Here is a 19,231-nt window from a genome sequence, read left to right as displayed (position 1 = left end):
TTATTTTCCAGATATCACCCCTTCATCTTCAACTTACCTTGTGCCTTCTATCTATGTATACATACATATAATTTTTTTCCCTCCCACTACCCTAATACTGACAAAGGACTCATAAGTTACAAATATCATCTTTCCATGCGGGAATATAAACAGCTCAACCTTAATAAGCCTTCTTATGATTTCTTTTTCCTGTTTACCTCTTCCATGTTTCACTTAAATCTTGTATTTGAAAGTCAAATTTTCTGTTAAGCTCTGGTCTTTTCCTCAGGAATGCCTGAAAGTTCCCTATTTCATTGAATGACCATTTTTCACCCTGAAGGATTATACTCAGTTTTTCTGGGTAGGTGATTCTTCGTTGTAGTCCTATCTCCTTTGCCCTCTGGAATATTATATTCCATGTCCTGCGGTCCCTTAATGAAGAAGCTGCTAAATCTCGTGTCATCCTGATTGTGTTTCCACAATACTTGAATTGTTTCTTTCTGGCTGCTTGCAGTTTTTTCTCCTTGACTTGGGAACTCTGGAATTTGGCTACAATATTCCTAGGAGTTTTCCTTTGGGGATCTCTTTCAGGAGGTGATTGGTAGATTCTTTCCATTTCTATTTTACCCTCTGGTTCTAAAATATCAGGGCAGCTTTCCTTGATAATTTCTTGAAAGATGATGTCTAGGATCTGAGACCTGAGGCACCATACCCCATACCACAGGACTAGAGGTTATTACAGTTAATAAGCTGCTACAAATAATAAAAAAAAAATGAGCAGGAAAAAGAAAAAGAATCCAACAGTAGGAAGTAAATATGGGAATAGAGAAGACTGGGGTTCATCTTCAGAAGAGGATACTGGAGCAAAAAGAAAAAGAGCCTCTCCTACCCCAAATAGTAATATCAGATGGTCACCTACCTAAAAAGAATTCATAGAAGAACTTTAAAAAGACTTCAAAAATCAAATAAGACAGGTTGAGGAAAAAAATTTAAAAAAGAGCAATCCAAGAAAAAAGTAAGATTATGAAAAGGAAGTCCACAAACTTGAAAAGGAGATCCAGAATCTTAAGGAAGAAAATGACTCTTTGAAAATTAGAATGGGGGGAGGGGCAGCTAGATGGTGCAGTGGATAGAGCACCAACCCTGTAGTCAGGAGGACTTGAGTTCAAATCCGGTCTTAGACACAAGATACTCACAAGCTCTGTGACCCTGGGAAAGTCACTTAACCCCAATTGCCTCACCCCCCAAAAAAAAAATTGGAATTGGGCAAAGGGAAGCCAGCAAAGTTATAATACAATGAAATATAAAGAATGGAAAAAAATAGAAGAGAATGTGAAATACCTCATAAGAAAAACAACTGATCTGGAGAACAGATCAAGAAAAGAAAATATAAGAATAATTGGATGACCTGAAATCTGTGATCAAAAAAAAGAATGTTGATACAAGAATACAAGAAATAATTAAAGAAAATTGTCCTGAAGCATTAGAACAAGAGGGTAAAGTAGAAATAGAAAAAAAATCCACTGATCACCACCTGAAAAAAATCCTGTGAGGAAAACCTACAGGAATATCATAGTCAAATTCTGAAGCCTCCTAGTTGAAGGGAAAAAAAAACATGAAAGAAAAATCAAATATGATGAAGCTACAATTAGAATCACACAAGACCTAGCAGTGGTGACACTGACAGACCACAAGTCTTGGAACACTCTATATTGAAAAGAAAAAGAACTGAGGTTTCAGCCAAAAATATCATACCCAGGAAAGTTAAGCATAACCCCAAATGGAAAAAAAAAAAGGATATTCAATGAACTGATAGATTTCCAGGGTGTTGTTGCAAAAACACATGGAAATTAATAGAAAATTTGAATACATGATCCAAGAGAAATATATGATACACATCAAAGACTAATTGATTACAAGGGACTCAATAAGGACACATTGTTTACTTTTTATTTGAAGAAATGTAAAATATTATGTCCAAAATTATTGTTAGTAATTGGGTAGTTAGAAAAAAAAAGATTTTGGTAGACCTGAGTGTGATTTAAGCTTAAAAAATAAAACAATTTAGGAAAAAGTAAGAAGTAATTATCTTTTACAAATGAGGTACTAGAGGAAGAACTGACATAAAGGAATTAGATGGGGGAGAGGGGCTAGTAATCCTAGAATCTTACTCTTATTGGGAATGGGTTGAAGAGAAAACAATACATATTTGTCTAGAAGGGTAAAACGTCTTCTAAATTCAGAAAGAAATAAATTGCTAAGAAGATAGGGAGGGGGTAAAGGATAAGGGAGGGATTTTTAGAGGTAACCCTTCCCACATCAGATCTGGGTTAAAGAGAGAACAATATATACATTTAGAAGGGAATAAAAGTCTTCTAAATTTATAAAGAAATAAGATGGTGAGGGAATAGAATAAGGTGTGGTACAGAAGGGTATCTAGATTAACTGGTCTGGGATAAAGAGAACAACAAATATTTGGATGGCTATAAAAGTCTTCTAAATTCAAATGAAAACAACAGGGTAAGGGAAAAGTGTTGAGGGAGAGGATAAAGGAGGGATCTTTCAACAGGGGATAGGTTGAGTAAGTGGAGGGCAAGGTAGAGGGTAGAAGTAAAGCAGAGGAGTCAGGAGGGATAGGAAATAAGAGATACATATGAATAAAAAATAAAGATGAGGAGTAGAATTTATTAAGGAAAAAAAGTAGAGGCAGTAATGATCTCAGAAAAAGTTAAAACTAAAATAGATGTAATCAAAAGAGAAAAATAGGGAAACTACACTGTATGTCAGCCATATTAATCAATATTGTTTACTAGACAGTATAAGATTGGAATATTGCTGTAATGTAGGAAATGATGAGTTGGTAGATGTAGAAAAATATGGAAACACTTGGACTTATAAAGGGAGATGTTATGCAACCTCAAAGAAACAGAGGACAGATAAGTATAGTATGGTCCTACATAGATGCATGTGAATGTATATGTGTATATATGAATACAATTATAGATATTTGAGTATGTATATATGTGTGTGTGTGTAGGTAAGTATGTATATATGTGCATATGTATGTGTATATATGTGTTTGCATGTATATGTGTATTTTGTATATATGTATACATATATATACACACTATATCTATTGATCAATCTATCTATCTATCTATCTATCTATCTATCTATCTCTATCTATCTGTCTGTCTGTCTATCTCCACACTTCATTGTAGCCTTCTTGGGGGAGGGGGAGATGAAGGGGGAAAAAAAGAACAAAGTAAAAAGTGCATTGCAGAGAACAAAAGAAAACTCACAAGGAAGCAAAGATGGACACCTCCGAAAACAATGTGTAGTGTTTATTATATAGGCTTTCTTGACATGGAAATTTATTGCTGTACATTTTGAATCTTCTCTTACGTTCTGCTATGCACATGGCAATGCTTTTTTATTTTGTATTTACGTGTTAGTATTTAAGTTTTAATATGTTTCTTTTCCTTTTCTTATGTGTATTTAAGTTTAAAATAAATTAACTTAAAAATGTGTTTTTCTTGTGGAATTCACCACTGTCCAAAGACTTAACTTTTGTTCATTCTTCTGCGTTTTATGACTACTGAGAGCATCATTCACAGGATTAATTCAAATTATATGTTACAAGAAATATTTTAGCCCTTGGATTAATTCAAACTAATGCAGTGAGAAAAGAATATCATTAATTGAATGTCTATGCTATTTGAGATGTGTACAGATTGAATTTGAATAATTTCATTAAAGTCAATAATAATTATGATAGGATTCAATATTTTCTCCACATCTTATTAGCATGCAATTCTTTACATTTAATTGAGTGAACCACAGTTTTAGCTCATGTGTAATATAAGGCATTTAGCATTTAAATTTATTTGCTCTGTGTGTCTGTGTCTGTGTCTGTGTCTGTGTCTGTGTCTGTGTCTGTGTCTGTGTCTGTGTCTGTGTGTGTGTATGTGTGTATGTAAACTTTCTAGATTACTCTTATGGGGACATGATTGTTTTTTAAAATGTTTGATGGGTCAATAAGATTGCACTTGGCTCCAGAGAGCAGAGGCAGGACCGATAGGTAAAAAATTACGGAGTGAGTGTCAATATAAGGAAAACCTCCCCAATAAAGGAGGAGGAGGAGGAGGAAGAGGAGGAGGAGAAGATGGAAAAGAAAGAAAAGGAGAAAATCAGAAGAAATATCTCCTTAGTTCCTGGGTGAGTGGCCAATGCACTTGAATGAATATAGTCTTTCTTCATCAGGCTCTATTCCAGATTTATTATGTGCCCAACTTCTTTAGAATCCTAGTGGTGTTTTAGGCACAGGTTAATGACTGATTAAATTGTAGTCAGTAGAAAACACCTGGACATGCCTAATGACCAAAAGAAGTGTCAACAAGCAGAAAGAAAATGGTGTAACTAGCTACAGATGACCTTCAATGAGGGAAAAATGAGCTACTGCCATTGCGATTATCCATCCAATTGGTTTCTATGAACGATTCTCAATGTCCTTCCATTCTACTCATCAGCTGCTCATCTACTTGCTTTCATCTTGCACAAGCCTAATTGACCTGCCTGAATTTTACAACCCAGTAGTCAACTAAATGTTGAAGCTAAATATGAAGAAAGTAAAGAGAATGACCAAGGAAATCATACAGAAAATACATATTTAAACTGGGGTGCAGAGATTTAAGGGAATCCATGAACTCAAATAGGAAAAATTGATTCTGAGAGGAGATCTATAGGCTTGACCATACTGCCAAAAGGTCCATTAAACACGCCCCCACACACATACACGTAAAAAGGTTAAGCGCCCCTGGCCAAAATATTCAGGAACAGCATCATATTGACCTCAATATATTTCAAACTTACCTGGTGCTATAAAAACTAGAAAGTATTTATTCCCTTCACAGCAACCACATTAGATAGTCCATGTGTTTTCCACGTTTTCAGAGAAGTGGCTTGTCATAACCAGAACATAAATTCTAGGTCCTCTGACAGTAAGTTAAATTAGACATTTCTTTTCCCCCATCACACTACTTATCCAAGTATCTGTGGATTTTAAGTGACAGTTGTGTGCTGGACTTTCTTGATCCTCTACAATACACATGCCCAGGGTGAAGTTGGATAGATTGTGAAGTAAATGAACCCTTCTTCATGCCTCATCCCCAATATCTATGTATTTACCAAGATGGCTTTTCCTTCTGTCACAGAGGTTACCACCCCTCAATACTCTAGTGGGAGTTTACTGTTACTAAATCTCTATAAACCTCAGTTTCCTTGTCCCTAAACTCCCCTTGTCTAACAAAGTTGTGTTGAGGGTCAAAGAAAGTGATATGAAAATCTTAAAGCTGTAAATAAATGACCACAATCATAACTATATTTGAAGTGGTCATGTGAATTTGGGTTCAATTCATTGTGTTTCACCCTCGAAGTAATAGGCACAAGTTGTAAAGAGGAAAATATAACCTTAATGTCAGGAGAAAATGTTATTTCAAAGTAGAATAGTTTGCTTCAGAAGTGGGGTGAGGGAAGAAAGGTCTTCAAAGTGTCTTGCATCAAATGTTCTGTAGCTATTTATCAGATATACTACATAGCAGAGGTTCCCAATCTGGAGTACATATAAGCTCAAATGCATTTTAGGAAGCTTGTCAAGAGAGGACAATGAATGTGGGGAAATCATTATGCTATTCTATTAAATATTTCAGAAGTAGTAATGGTGGAGACAAAACATTTACTTTATCCTTGGAAAAGTATATTCCATTCTTAAGAAGCATGGTCATAAGGTATTAATTCTATTTATAATAATTTCTGTAAATCATTTTTCTATCTTTAATCAAATATAAAACAATAAACTAGCAACTGAATATGATACACAGATAACTTTCCAAAATATACTAATTAAAACTTTTTTTGGAAAGGAAAAGGCACAAAGGTCTTACAATGTTCTATATGTATGTGTGTGTGTGTGTGTGTGTGTGTGTGTGTATGTATATAACTGAAATGCCATGTGTCAAATATGTTTATGTGAAAATTAAATGTTATTCTTATGTGCTTTTAAATTACAAATTATATGATTTATTTCCTCACACATGGAAGAGATGGTATGAGAAGGTTTACTAAAAACCAAATGGAGCAAAGGGACCAAAAAAGTTTGGGAATATCAATTATAGATGATTATAGAATCATAGATTTAGAATAAGAATACCATGGATACTATCTAGTACAAATTTATAATTTTACAGATGAGAAATATGAGTGGGATGGGCAAGTGTCTAATCTCAGTTTTCATAGGTAGTGTCAGAGGGAGGATTTGAATTGATTGACTCTAAAGAATGATCTTTGCATTTCATCACACTAATTCCAACAAAAAGAAAAAAAACTGGGAAGGGGTATAATGCGTTGGACTAGATAATGAGAAAGTTTACTTCCAAGTCTAAAATTATGCCATTTGGTTAATTTATTAGTAGTATCATTACTGTTGTTTCTTGACTTGACTTTGCTATTGCAAATAAGGGTGTCTGGGGTGTTCAGAGAGCCCCTCCAGTTTGAGGGTTTGCCAAGCCCTTTTCAAGGCTGTTCTTCAACCTTTGGTGTCCACCTGTCACCCAGATCTCACCTATGGTTCCAAGAAGCTGCATGTACGGAGTCCATATCCTGGAAAAATCTTCTTGGCAGACAGACTAAACCAGGTAACTGATAGGCCTCAAATCAATCAGTGAGTCAGGGGAATGTCTAACTCAAGCATGTGAAGACTTGCCCCAATAGCATAGGCAGGAGGGAACGATTTGTTCCAAAGGCCATGAAGGAGGGTAGAGAGCTTAGAGCTTGGTCAGACATCAAAGATACCAAAGTCATCCACTGCATCTTGGGCCATCACCAGTGGTTCTGACTTTTGTCTTGCCACTGAACTTAGATGATTCTGAATGACTTTATGCAACTCTATCTCATTTAAATCCAACTCACTCACAAGTCAAGACATCAATTTTGTGATTTCATTGGTTCTCTTCAAAAATAAAGGACAAACAACAACAATAACAAATAGAACCTACAACTAATTTCCAACTTTTTGGTAATGTACCTCTTCAGAGTTAGTATGGTTCTTGAATGACCCTGTTACCAGGCTTACATTCAAAGCCTTTGAAACTTGATAGGGTCTGCCATGGTATGTTTGTGGTATTTTTTTTCTCCTGATACGTTCTCTGGGATCTGTGTCATTTTCCCTGAAAATGAAATTGTAGAAGACAGAATTAGTGGACATCCTCAAAGATGATAGCCCAATAAAATTCCCAGGTCTCAGTCTTCTCTTCTTTAAAATTAAAGGTAAAAACTGCAATACCCTAAACGTCCCCATCATTTCTCAGTCTTGTAAACTGATTTTCTGTCTCTTCCTCATGTTTTTTTCTGAACTTTTTGCTATAGCACTTTTCTTTCTACTAAAGCACAGTAGGACAGAATAGGGTTTGTTTCATTCAAACTCACCAAGAAATAGTTTAGTATCATTTATTAGGAGCCAGAATGGAGTGGGTCACTTCATTAAGAGTCACAGAGCAAGACTTATTTACACTTGTGTGTTTCTATGACTTTCATTCCTTTTAATATCATCACTACTTTCCTTTTCACTGATTTCTTTAAATAATGGTCTGAGACCAGAGAGTGATTTAAGGCTTATTTTCAGAAGATAGGACTTGAGGTGAAGAAATTCTAATTTTGGTTGCTATTTTTTTTTTAACATTTGAAATTCTTCTTCTAACTTATAAACTAGTTCAAACCATTCTGAACCCTCACCTTCCTCCCTCTTCCCCATTCTCTTTCCCCTAGAAATTTTTCTTCAAAAAAAAAAGTATGGATAGAGGAAATAGCCCCAAATCTACTCTTAGATCTCTATTTATAGGGAACTTGGCAAGAGCATATGATAGAATATCTTTGGTAGAAATTTGCTTACTAGTGTTCTTGTAGAATTTACTGAAAATAGGACATGCTTAGGAAGATTTTTTTTTAAAGCAGGAAGCTTTCGTTGAAAAATAGAAAAGAACAGCATGAGTCTTAACTTTATAAAGTTTATTTCTTCAAATAGATCATTATTTCAAAATACCCTTAGACAGCTTCTCAGACTTTTATTAATGAACAAAGTGATTGACAGTGACTTTCATCACAGATTCATTTAGAAAGATTGATGATTAGACTGGAACCCAATGTTCTCATTTCAAACATTATTGAAAAATCCATTCAAGATTGATGGTTCTTGGAAAGGCAGCCACAGCAACAAGCATCTAAGGTGGTTACATTCATAATTAGGGACCTTCATATGCAAGATGAGTTTTAATTCTTCCTAAATCCAAGTTTGTTTCCTTCTGCATCAACCAGAATATCTGATACATGACAATATCTAAGAAGATATGGAAGAGATTCCTTGAAATTATAAAATGTGCTTCCTGCCCTCAGTAAGCTTGTTACATAATTGTATATTTAGCTAAAATATCAGCAATGTATTGTTAGAATAGCACACGCTATATAGTCTCTGGGTTGACTCCCTAAATCTAACCTGCATACTTGTTGTTATTGTAGTTCAGTCATTTCAGTTGTGTTGATGCTCTATGACCCCATTTGGGGTTTTCTTGCCATTTCCTTCTCCAATTAATTTTACAGATGAGGAACTGAGACAAACAGGGTTAAGTGACTGGCCCAGGGTCATGCAGCTAATAAGTGTCTGAGGTCAAATTTGAATTTAGGAAGATAAGTCTTCCTAATTTCGGGTCTAACACTCTATCCTCGTGCCCTACAATCTGTATATATACTAGCAGGTTTTATTGTTCCTGTAGTTCAGGGATTCTTAACTTTGTTTTTGTTAACTTGTTTTTTTGTTTGTTTGTTTGTTTTGTATTATGGGCTCTTTTGGCAATCTGGTAAAATCCTTCCTGTGCCAGTTTGTTTATTAATGCTTGTACTTTAAGTTGATTTAGAGAGGGGAGGATTTGGAATATGAAGAATAATACTTCCTTCAAATATTAACTAAAGTCCCACTATCTGCTAGAAAACTTTGTTAGCAGCCCTTCTTAATCTCTATGCTTTACTTCTGAGATTATCCATAATTTATCATATATAATCTATATGCCATGCAAGCATATATGTACATGTTACTATATATATGTCTATATTGTTAATATATACATATGAACAATATCTATGTCTAGATATAGTCAGATAGATATTATACATGTCTGTTTTGCATGCTATTCCCCCCCCCCATTAGACATTAGACTTGGAGATTCTTTAGATTAGGTATAAGACTCTTGCCTTTGTCTGTATCCTTAGTGCCTAGAACACAGGAGGAGCTTAATAAATGCCTGTTCACTTGTTAAGTGAGGCTCCATTCTAATCTAATCTTGAATATTTTGAACCAACTGGTCACCAAGGAAAACATAAATTTTATTGGGACCCTGTCTTTAAAACTAGTTAATGTAGTGCAAAGGAACATGAAGCATTTGGATTGAAGTCAGGATATTTGTAATTGACTCCTGTCTCACCCTTAATAATGTTTTATCTTTGGACAAGATACTTCACCTCTCTTGTGAACCTTCCATATCTTTCAAATGACAATAAGTATATTAAAGCTAATTATTGTACAGGATTGTTGTGAGAAATGCACTTGGTAATCTGTAAAGCACTACATGGATGTGAGATGTCATTAAGCTATTTTGTGGAGAAGGCGGCACTGAGATTCTAAAGAATAGGGAGGAATAGCATAGGTGAAGTTGGGTCAAAGGACATTCTAGGCATGGGAAAGAGTGTGAGTTAATTCAGGAAGAAAAAAACATTTTTCTCTGAGGGACAGAGAAAAGACCAAGTTGGCTGAGATGTGGAAAAATGGCAGAAACTAGTATGAAACTTATTAGCCAAGGTAGGGTTGCAGTAGATAGTAGATGTTGAATGCCAAGCAATGGACTTTTAACTTTAGCCAGTTGAAAATAGTGAGCTACCAGATATTGAATCAGTGGAATTACTCAGCCATGTCTAGCCATAAGGAGGATTTACCCAATTGTGTTACAGGAAAAGGCACAAAAACCTATTATAGTAGAGGGATAGAAGGGAGGGAGATAAGCATTGTTTGAACCTTACTCTCATCAGATTGGCTCAAGAAGGGAATAACATAATCAGTTAGGTATAGAAGCCTAACTTGCCCTATAGGCAATAGGAGGGAAAAGAGGAAAGAAAAGGGAGGGAGGATAGAAGGGAGGGAAAAAGTAGTAAGAATAAAGGAAAAGGCCAGGGGCTAATTGAAGGGAGGTGGTACTGAGGGAAGCAGTGGTCAAAAGCAAAACACTAATGAGGAAAGAAAGGGAGAAAGGAAAAAGGGAGGAAATAGAGAGAAAAAGACACAGATAGTAATCATAACTGTGAATGTGAATGGGATGAACTCTACCATAAAACAGAAGTGAATAGCAGAATGGATTAAAAACCATAATCCTACAATATGCTGTTTACAGGAAACACATTTGAAACAGAGTGACACACTCAAGGTAAAGGTAAAAGGCTGGAGTAGAATATATAATACTTCAACCGAAGTAAAAAAAAAAAAGCAGGGGTAGCAATCCTGATCTCAGACAAAACAAAAGCAAAAATAGATCTTATCAAAAGAGATAGGGAAGGAAACTACATCCTGCTAAAAGGCACCATAGACAAGGAAGTAATATCATTACTAAACATACATGCACCAAATGGTATAGCAACCAGATTCTTAGAGAAGTTCAAGGAGTTACAGAAAGAAATAGACAGCAAAACTATACTAGTGGGGGACTTCAACCTCCCCCTCTCTGAACTAGATAAATCTAAACACAAAATTGAACAAGAAAGAAGTTAAGGAGGTGAATAGAATATTAGAAAAGTTAGGTATGTTAGACCTCTGGAGAAAATTGAATGGGGATAGAAAAGAATATACTTTTTTTCTCAGCAGTACATGGCACATGCACAAAAATTGACCATGTGCTAGAGCATACAAACCTCACAACCCAATGCAGAAAGGCAAGAATATTAAATGCATTCTTTACAGGTCATGATGCAATAAATTATATGTAATAAAGGGCCATGGAAAGATAAACTAAAAATAATTGTAAACTAAATAATCTAATCCTAAAAAAACGAATGGGTCAAACAACAAATCATAGAAACAATCAATAGCTTTATTCAAGAGAATGACAATAATGAAACAACATACCAAAACTTATGGGATGCATAGACTTAGCCCTTCTTAGCAGGGATCTAAGACATCTCCAAAGATTTCATGATGGAAAATGCTATGCACATCTAAAGAAAGAACAATGGAGTTTGAATGCAGATAAAAAACATACTATTTGCTATTTTTTTTCTTCTGCTATGTTTTGTTTCCTCTTTCTGGTGGCTCCTCCTATTGGTTCTAATTCTTCCTTACAGCATCACTAATGTGAAAATATGTTTAATAGGAATGTATATGCATAGCTTATATCAGACTGTGTGCCTCCTTGGTAATGGAGGGGGTGAGTAGGAGGGGGAGAAAAATTTTAAACTCAAAATCTTATAGAAATGATTGTTGATAAATCAAAATAAATTAATAAAAGAAGATTTACCCACAAAGGCACAACTAAGAAAAGATGCTTGCTGTTCAATCAATTATAAACTTATTTTAATTACTCCCTATTTTAACCCACAGCATGATTATGTAAAGAAGTTAATTACTTTTGGCTTAACTGTATCTCTTCCCCATTCAGATGATGAGTCATTTTGACTACTCCTTTGAAGTATCAAAGGATCAAGAGCTGGAAGAGTTCATAGGGATAATCAGGTACAATGCCCTCATTTTACCAATAAGGAAACTGAGACTCCCCAGGGGATAAATGACTTATGTAAAGTCTCATAGTTATTAAACAACAGTGACAGAATTTGAACATTCATCTACAATTCCAATGCTTTTCCCCACATACCAAGTGGCAAATATAGAATACTGTACAGAATGATCTGGAAAATTTAGGCTAGCCAGAGTATAAATAAATCTTGAAGTAAGCTCTTTAAGGGCAGGCATACTCTATTTACTTTATTATCTAAACTTCAACCTTCTTCCATACCCTACAACATCAAAACCTGAGAGGAGAATTTAAATCCTCCATTTTGGTTGAATTCTATCAATTCAATTTCAATTTGATTAAATAAAGTTTTTTTAATTGTTTGTAACTATTGGTGTTTGAGGTCTTGTTGGCTAAAAGTAATTGCATATGAATATGAAAGAGATCTCTAACAGTAGAATGTGGATCCTGATATCATAAACAGGGACAGCTTGACCTCAATAATTATTATGAGATAATCCTACTGAAGAGGGAATAGTAAGCACTAGACAAATTGTCCAGATGTAATTTTGAATAGTAGCATGTGGGAAAGATGTTTTGGTTGGTGAGGAGCTTAAAATGAATTGATGGGCCTTTGGGAATTCTTGGCCAGCTGAGTACTAAGTAGAATTTGAACATAAAGGAAATCTGTGTCAGTGAGGGAGGAAACTCCAGCTGTTAGCACAAGAAGATTAAGATGTAACTATCTGCTTGAATCCAGCATCAAGAGTTTAAAGTAGATTTATAAAGAATTATTGTGATTCAGCCAAAAAGGAGAATGTTGATTGGTTCTCCATTGGTCCAAGAAAATAATATTATTAGATTACATAATATCCTATATAGCTTCACTTCATTTTCTCAAATAAAAAATAAATCAAAGTTTTTTTCAACTTTTATGCTATTTCCTAGTGGATGCATACTGTTACTCTTGCGAGCTAAAATAACCAAATTTTCAGGATATAATCAAGAATTGGAAAAGATAAGCAGTCATACTTATGGTATGATGGAAACCATGTGCACACCAGCTGTCAAAGCTATTAAAGTGAGTTCTAGTATGAAGCAAGTTTCAAAAACCTGAATTTGTTCTGATGAGATTGTTGAAATAGGGAACATTTTGAGTATAAACACCAACTTTTAGATTATTTCTTTGCAATTTCTTACTTGTAAAGCAGTGAGAATGCGGGAAACTATATCACTTTACAATAACTCACAAGCTGCAACTCTTTCTATACCCAAAAGCAAATTTCAGGTCTTTGTTAAGGCAAAGTGCCGCATTTATTGTTTATCTTCTAGTGCAATAGCATCTGTGAACAAAGATCTAGTCCTCATCATTCCTACCTCCACTCCCAGATGCAGCCCTTTCTTCTTTTGCCTTGACCCTCTGCTCAGCAAAACCGGCAGCACAAACTGAATATCAGCCCAAGGTTACCCATGCAGCCACTATTTATTATAGTACTTATATATTTCTTAATTATTTAACATTTTAAAAAAAACCTGTGCTACTGTTTTTATTAGGTCCCTATTTTTTCAGGTGTCATTAATAAGCTTTTGAGCATTGCGCCCCAACCACTTTTTCCCCATAAACTCTGTGGTTATTATTGCACAATTTTGTGTATCTTGGTGGTTTGGGGGGGAAATATATATATATATATATATATATATATATATGTGTGTGTGTGTGTGTGTGTGTGTGTGTGTGCGCGCGCCAGTATATGCTATTTTATAGAATGAATTAAGCAAAGAATTCTAAACTTAGGCCTATCCTTTAGCCAGTCAAAGTCTATTCTCTCTTTTTTTCTGGAAAGAGGACAACACACTTCTAAGTTTTGTCTATTTTATAGACATTTTGTCCATTACTTTCTTAATCTAGACAAACAGAAAACAACAAATAAAGCCCTAATTTGTTACATTGCATTCTTGAGCTTATTTGAGCTAAAGCCAGTATACCCCCTGCCTGAAACCACCACTTTACTATTTACTTTTGCAAGCAGGCTAATTACAGAAGGTACTAGACAGGCAATCAATTTATGCTATTGGGAAAAAGAAATATGGAAGTTAATTCACAAAAGCAGAGGCCTGGGAGATGTCTCAAATAACATGATGGGACACAGAAGAGGTAGGCAGTAGCTGATTATCATACACTTCCTCCCTGCAACTCTTTCTCTATCTGCTTAATATTTCTTTCCCTTCCTTTTCCTGTATCATTCTCTAATTTCCTCTTTGTATCAGTCCTTACAATTAATCTTTTTTAAATTTCTTATCACTTTTAATCCCTCAGTTGTTCATAATATGAAAGTTAATTATCAGTAAACAAGAATTCTTATAATTTTTATTATTCTTATGATAAAATTTCCCTTTTATTAATTTAAACTTAAGTTAAATGTAAAAGCAGGCAACAAATCTTTGAATTTCTCCTGAAAACAACTAATAATTAATTGTTATTTTGTCACTGCAGTAAATTTCCACTGATTTTCCTCCCTGTGACCCTCCCAGGTCACAAAAACAACAAAAAATGTTTCTCCAATCCTGATCATAGCTTTACAAAGTTGTAGGACCATTTTCTGATACTATGCAGCAATAAAGCCACCATTTGGGGTTTTGAATTATCAATTAATAACTTCCTCCCCTGGGGGTGGCATGCAGTTTTCCTGATGTATATCTTGCCACTGGATCCAGATGGCTCCAGAGGCAAAATTGAGGCTGGTGACTTTGTACAGCCCTCCCTCACTTAAATCCAATTCATTTTCAAGTCATGGTGTCACTTCTGTGATGTCATGGACCTCTTTGAGAATGAAGGAAAAATGACAATAACCCCCCCCCAATCCTAACCCATTGGTTTACCCAGAGTGCTTAAGACTGATAAAGTATTTTAGTTCAAACAACCTCAGAAAAGCACATCTTGCTGAGAGACATTATTTGGTTTCTCACTCCAATTGTTTCTAAATAAAGATGATCCCCTAAGTGAAATTTGAAAAACTGGAATGAAAATAGCAGAGATCTGGTACTTGCTTTATTTTTAAACAGTTTTCAATTGAAAGAAAATTAAATGAACCATTCATTATGAGCATTACACTTAAAATTATACTAATTAGCGAACCAATTATGAGGGGGGAAAAGGTGAGAAGTTAGTTGTTTGCATCTCAATAAAAAGCCCCTCCAAATCTGAGCATATTCCGCAATCTTTCTAAAACAAACAAGGAATTGCTCTCTCAAGTACCAGGGAAATCTCCTGTAATTACTTTGTTACATACTTCATAACTTCAGGAAAGTAGCAGTATAATTTCTAATTGGTGATCTAACACTTCTATTTCTACAAAAAAAAAATGTATGTGTGTGTATGCGTGTGGGAGAAATCCTTTAAATAATGTTTCACCTCCTGAAGTGGAGCAAACCTTCCAGAGATAGAGTAGAAAAAGAAAGCTCGAACCCTAAAGGATGCTCTCCAGAGTGCTGGAGATTTTTCAGCCATTTTTTAGCCTATCTCTAACAGGAGCTTTTAATGATACTTTTTAAAAAAAATAGCTTATTACCTCATGCTATTTGCTGTACTGTAACCTTATTTAATTGCCAAAAAAACCCCTTAAAATCTCAATAGTATTACTCATGTAGGTTCATTTCATTGCTGAATAACATTGATAAAAATCACATCTACTATGTAATGTAGAGCACAGCAGAGACCTTGAGCTGTGCACACAAGCAAGTCCTTGGAACAGATGTGGGTTATTCTATAGTCTTCACTTTGCTTAGCCAAAATATTTTCCATTGCCCTAGCATTCCTCTACCCTGGTCTTTTGTTCCACAGAAAGCAAATGTTCAGTCCTCTATACGAAGAAAACATATAATCTTACATCAGATTTGGAAAGGATAAGCCTGCTCGTTTTACAAGAAACTGAAATCAAGAGAAATTATGACTTGCCCAAGGTCAAACAGGTAAAAATTAATATATGGTGTGTAGCTATCTCTAGGGCAGGGCTGGGGAGAGAAGAAAAAAAGGAAAAAAAAGATACATGATAACTTTATTATAAGTTAAAAAGGAGTAGCAAGTTGAACATAATATATTTGCAGTTTCATGTGCAATTGTCTTTTTTGTTATATTATGTTATAGAAATGCTTGTTTTGTTACATAAATTAAAAATAAAATTTTAAAAATAATACTAGATGGGAATTCAAATCAGGTTTTCAGACTCCAAAATTAAGGCTCTAGTCACTGTACCATGTAATCTCTCATCACATTTTGCCAGTGGAATAAAATGCAGCAATAATTACAAAGGATCCGCAAAACCAAGTTGTGGTGGTGGGATCCATGTCCTTGACTAAGCCTGTGACTCTGTGCCAATACTCCTTGATTTCCCTACCTCCAGGCTTCTACCATATCTTTTCTCATTTTTCTCCATGCTAAGACATTCTCTCTAACCAACCCACACCACTGCTTTTATAGGAGATCTGCTTCCATGATGTATTTCAGCCTATTCCATACTTTCACTTTTATATAGCCGTAAGTGTTAAGGTCTTTTCCCAACTTATATGCATTCTCATTCTGCCTCTGCAACTTCCACCCGCCATGATCTATTCTTTCGGGTGAGCCAGAATACATCTAATCAGCTACCATCTAATCTACAAATCCTCCCTCCTTCAACTTAAACATTCTCAGTGTACACATATGCATACATACATATATATGTATATAATGCATATGTATATTATATGTATGTATGTATGTATGTATGTGTGTGTATATGTATATAATGATCTTCTCATGATCCTGGTGAGCCTCCTCAGCATGTATTTTAACTTAGCAATGTTTTCTTTCACTCATAGGGCCCAGAATAAAATAATCCAGATATGGCCAAACAGGGCAGTGTATAGAGCAACCATCACCTTCCTAGTCCTGAGCACTATTAAGATACCTCAAGTATAAAGTCAAATTGTTCAGACCTGAACCTTAGCAACTACTGTGATAATTTAGAGAGAACTTTGAGTGTTCTTGCCAAATATTAAGCATATGTTATCTCATTTGTTCCCCACAAAATCCCTGTGAGGTTAAATATTATTATTGTTCCCATTTTACCAATGAAGAAGCTGAGTCTGAGACAGGTTAAGTGACTTACCCAGGATCACAGAGCTATAAATTATCTGAGGCAGGATTAGAACCCTAAACTAACATTCTCTCTGTTAGGAAATCAAGATGTTAGTTCATCTCCCTCATTTAGAACTGAGAAGGTTCAATCCAATAGATATTTACTAAGTCGCTATTATGAATAATGTATCCCCAGGGAATAGAGGAGTAAATAAGACATGATTCCACTCTCAAGGAGCTGACAAAAATTAAGGCATAAACTCAAACATGGTAAATGTTGTACCCATTGTGAAAGTGCATGAACTATCAATCTATCAGTGAGCACATATATGGCACTTATTACATATTAGGCACTGGGCTAGATATCAGGGATACAAAAAGAAAATGGCTACCATCCAGTAGCTTACTCACTACTGAAAAGAAACAACTTGGAATGTATGGAATGCTATGAGAATTCACAGAAGGTATTTGTAGCTACAAAGAGGATTAGAAAGGTTAAGCAATTTGCCGAAAGTGTAACATCCATTTAGCCATGGATAGCTAGCACATGGCTAGTACATAAATCCCCTCAAACCCAGCACAGTTTTGGGCTCTTTTTTCTCCTTTCTACCAACATCTTATCAATTATCAAATCCTGCTTGTTTTTCTGCTGTAATGGCCATTTTTGGCAACAGTCTTTCTATTTCTTTTTTGTTTGTTTGTTTTTAGGCAATTGGGGTTAAGTGACTTGCCCAGGGTCACACAGCTAGTAAGTGTCAAGTGTTTGGTCTGAGGCCGATTTGAACTCAGGTCCTCCTGATTTCAGGGCTGGTGCTCTATCCACCGTGCAACTTAGCTGCCCCCCAGTCTTTCTATTTCTTTAGTTGCCAATATATTCCATTCTCTCCATTCCTTTAGTTAAAAGGGTCTTAAATTATTATGGGTCATGGACTCCTACAGTCTAGCGAAACACACAACTCTGTGTGTTTCTGCTCAGAATAATGTTTAAATGTATAAAATACTTAAGATTACCAGGAAACACATTACATAAATATATATGGATATACATATACATTTTTATATAACTGTATTTAAAATATGCTTATGTATAGATATATGTACTGGAGAAGGAAATGGCAAACAACTCCAGTATCCTTGCCAAGAAAACACCATAGACAATATTGGCATGCTATATGGTCCATGGGATCCTGAAGAGCCAGACACAATTGAAGAGCTCAACAACAATGCGTATATATATGTATATGTATATATATGTATATTATATATATATATATATATATAATGTTTGTGTGCATATGTATATACACAAATCTGTGTGCTGTGGCCCATGACTGTATGTATATTTATGCATGTATCACATATATATGGATGTGTATATGTATACGTGTATGTTCATGTGTGTACACATATACATACATGTTCATGGGCCCCTAGTTAAAAAATCCAACTCTAGTCTGTTTCCCTCCAATCCATACGCATTCAATTACCAAAGGAATTTGATTCAATTCATTCATCTAGTCATTGCCATTCCAGAATCTTGAATTCCTATTGTCTACTATATCAAATTCCTCCATCAACAAATTCACTCATAACTCTTCATCTTCCTCTCATTATTTCTCTTACACTTACTCATCACTCTATCTATCCAATTACTCAGTTTCTCATGACTCTCTTCTACTACTTATTTCCACAAAGTGAATGTGTACAAACACACATGTGTATATATATGTGTGTATACATATATGTGTATTTATGAAATGTGTATATTATATGTGGCATATATATATATACATATATATACAACGCACATATATACATATACTTACATACATATATGTGTGTATGTATATATGCATAAACATATGATAAGGTTGGTGAAGAACACAAGAACACTGATTTGTTGTAGCTCAAATTTGTCTTAGTTACTGTATGTTCTGGATTAAATTCATTTTCAGCTATGCCAGAGAGGATCTTGGAAATATATAAGACTGGCTAATAATAACTTACAGCTAATTATAGAAGAAGACTTTGATCTCCTGCATAGACATAGGGGTCAAAAAGAATAAACCTAGCTGACTTCTAAGAGCTAAGATGGTGGGTGAGCAGGAAATGTCTGTAACTCTCCCATATTCACATCCAAACAACCACAAATTAGCACCCCAAAACAAATCTTGGAACAGCAGAACCAGCAAAAAGATAATGTGAAATAATCTTTAAGGCCAAGAAACTTGAGAGATTAGCAAGAAAGGTCCTTCTCACTCAGGCAAAAGGAGAACACATTCCAGTCCAGGAAATGTCCCAGCAAGCCAGCAGCAGGACC

Source organism: Phascolarctos cinereus, unplaced genomic scaffold, assembly GCF_003287225.1.
Source record: "Phascolarctos cinereus isolate Bilbo 61053 unplaced genomic scaffold, phaCin_HiC Scaffold_4;HRSCAF=312, whole genome shotgun sequence".
NCBI classification, from domain to species: domain Eukaryota; kingdom Metazoa; phylum Chordata; class Mammalia; order Diprotodontia; family Phascolarctidae; genus Phascolarctos; species Phascolarctos cinereus.
Note: the sequence above shows the minus strand (reverse complement) of the source record.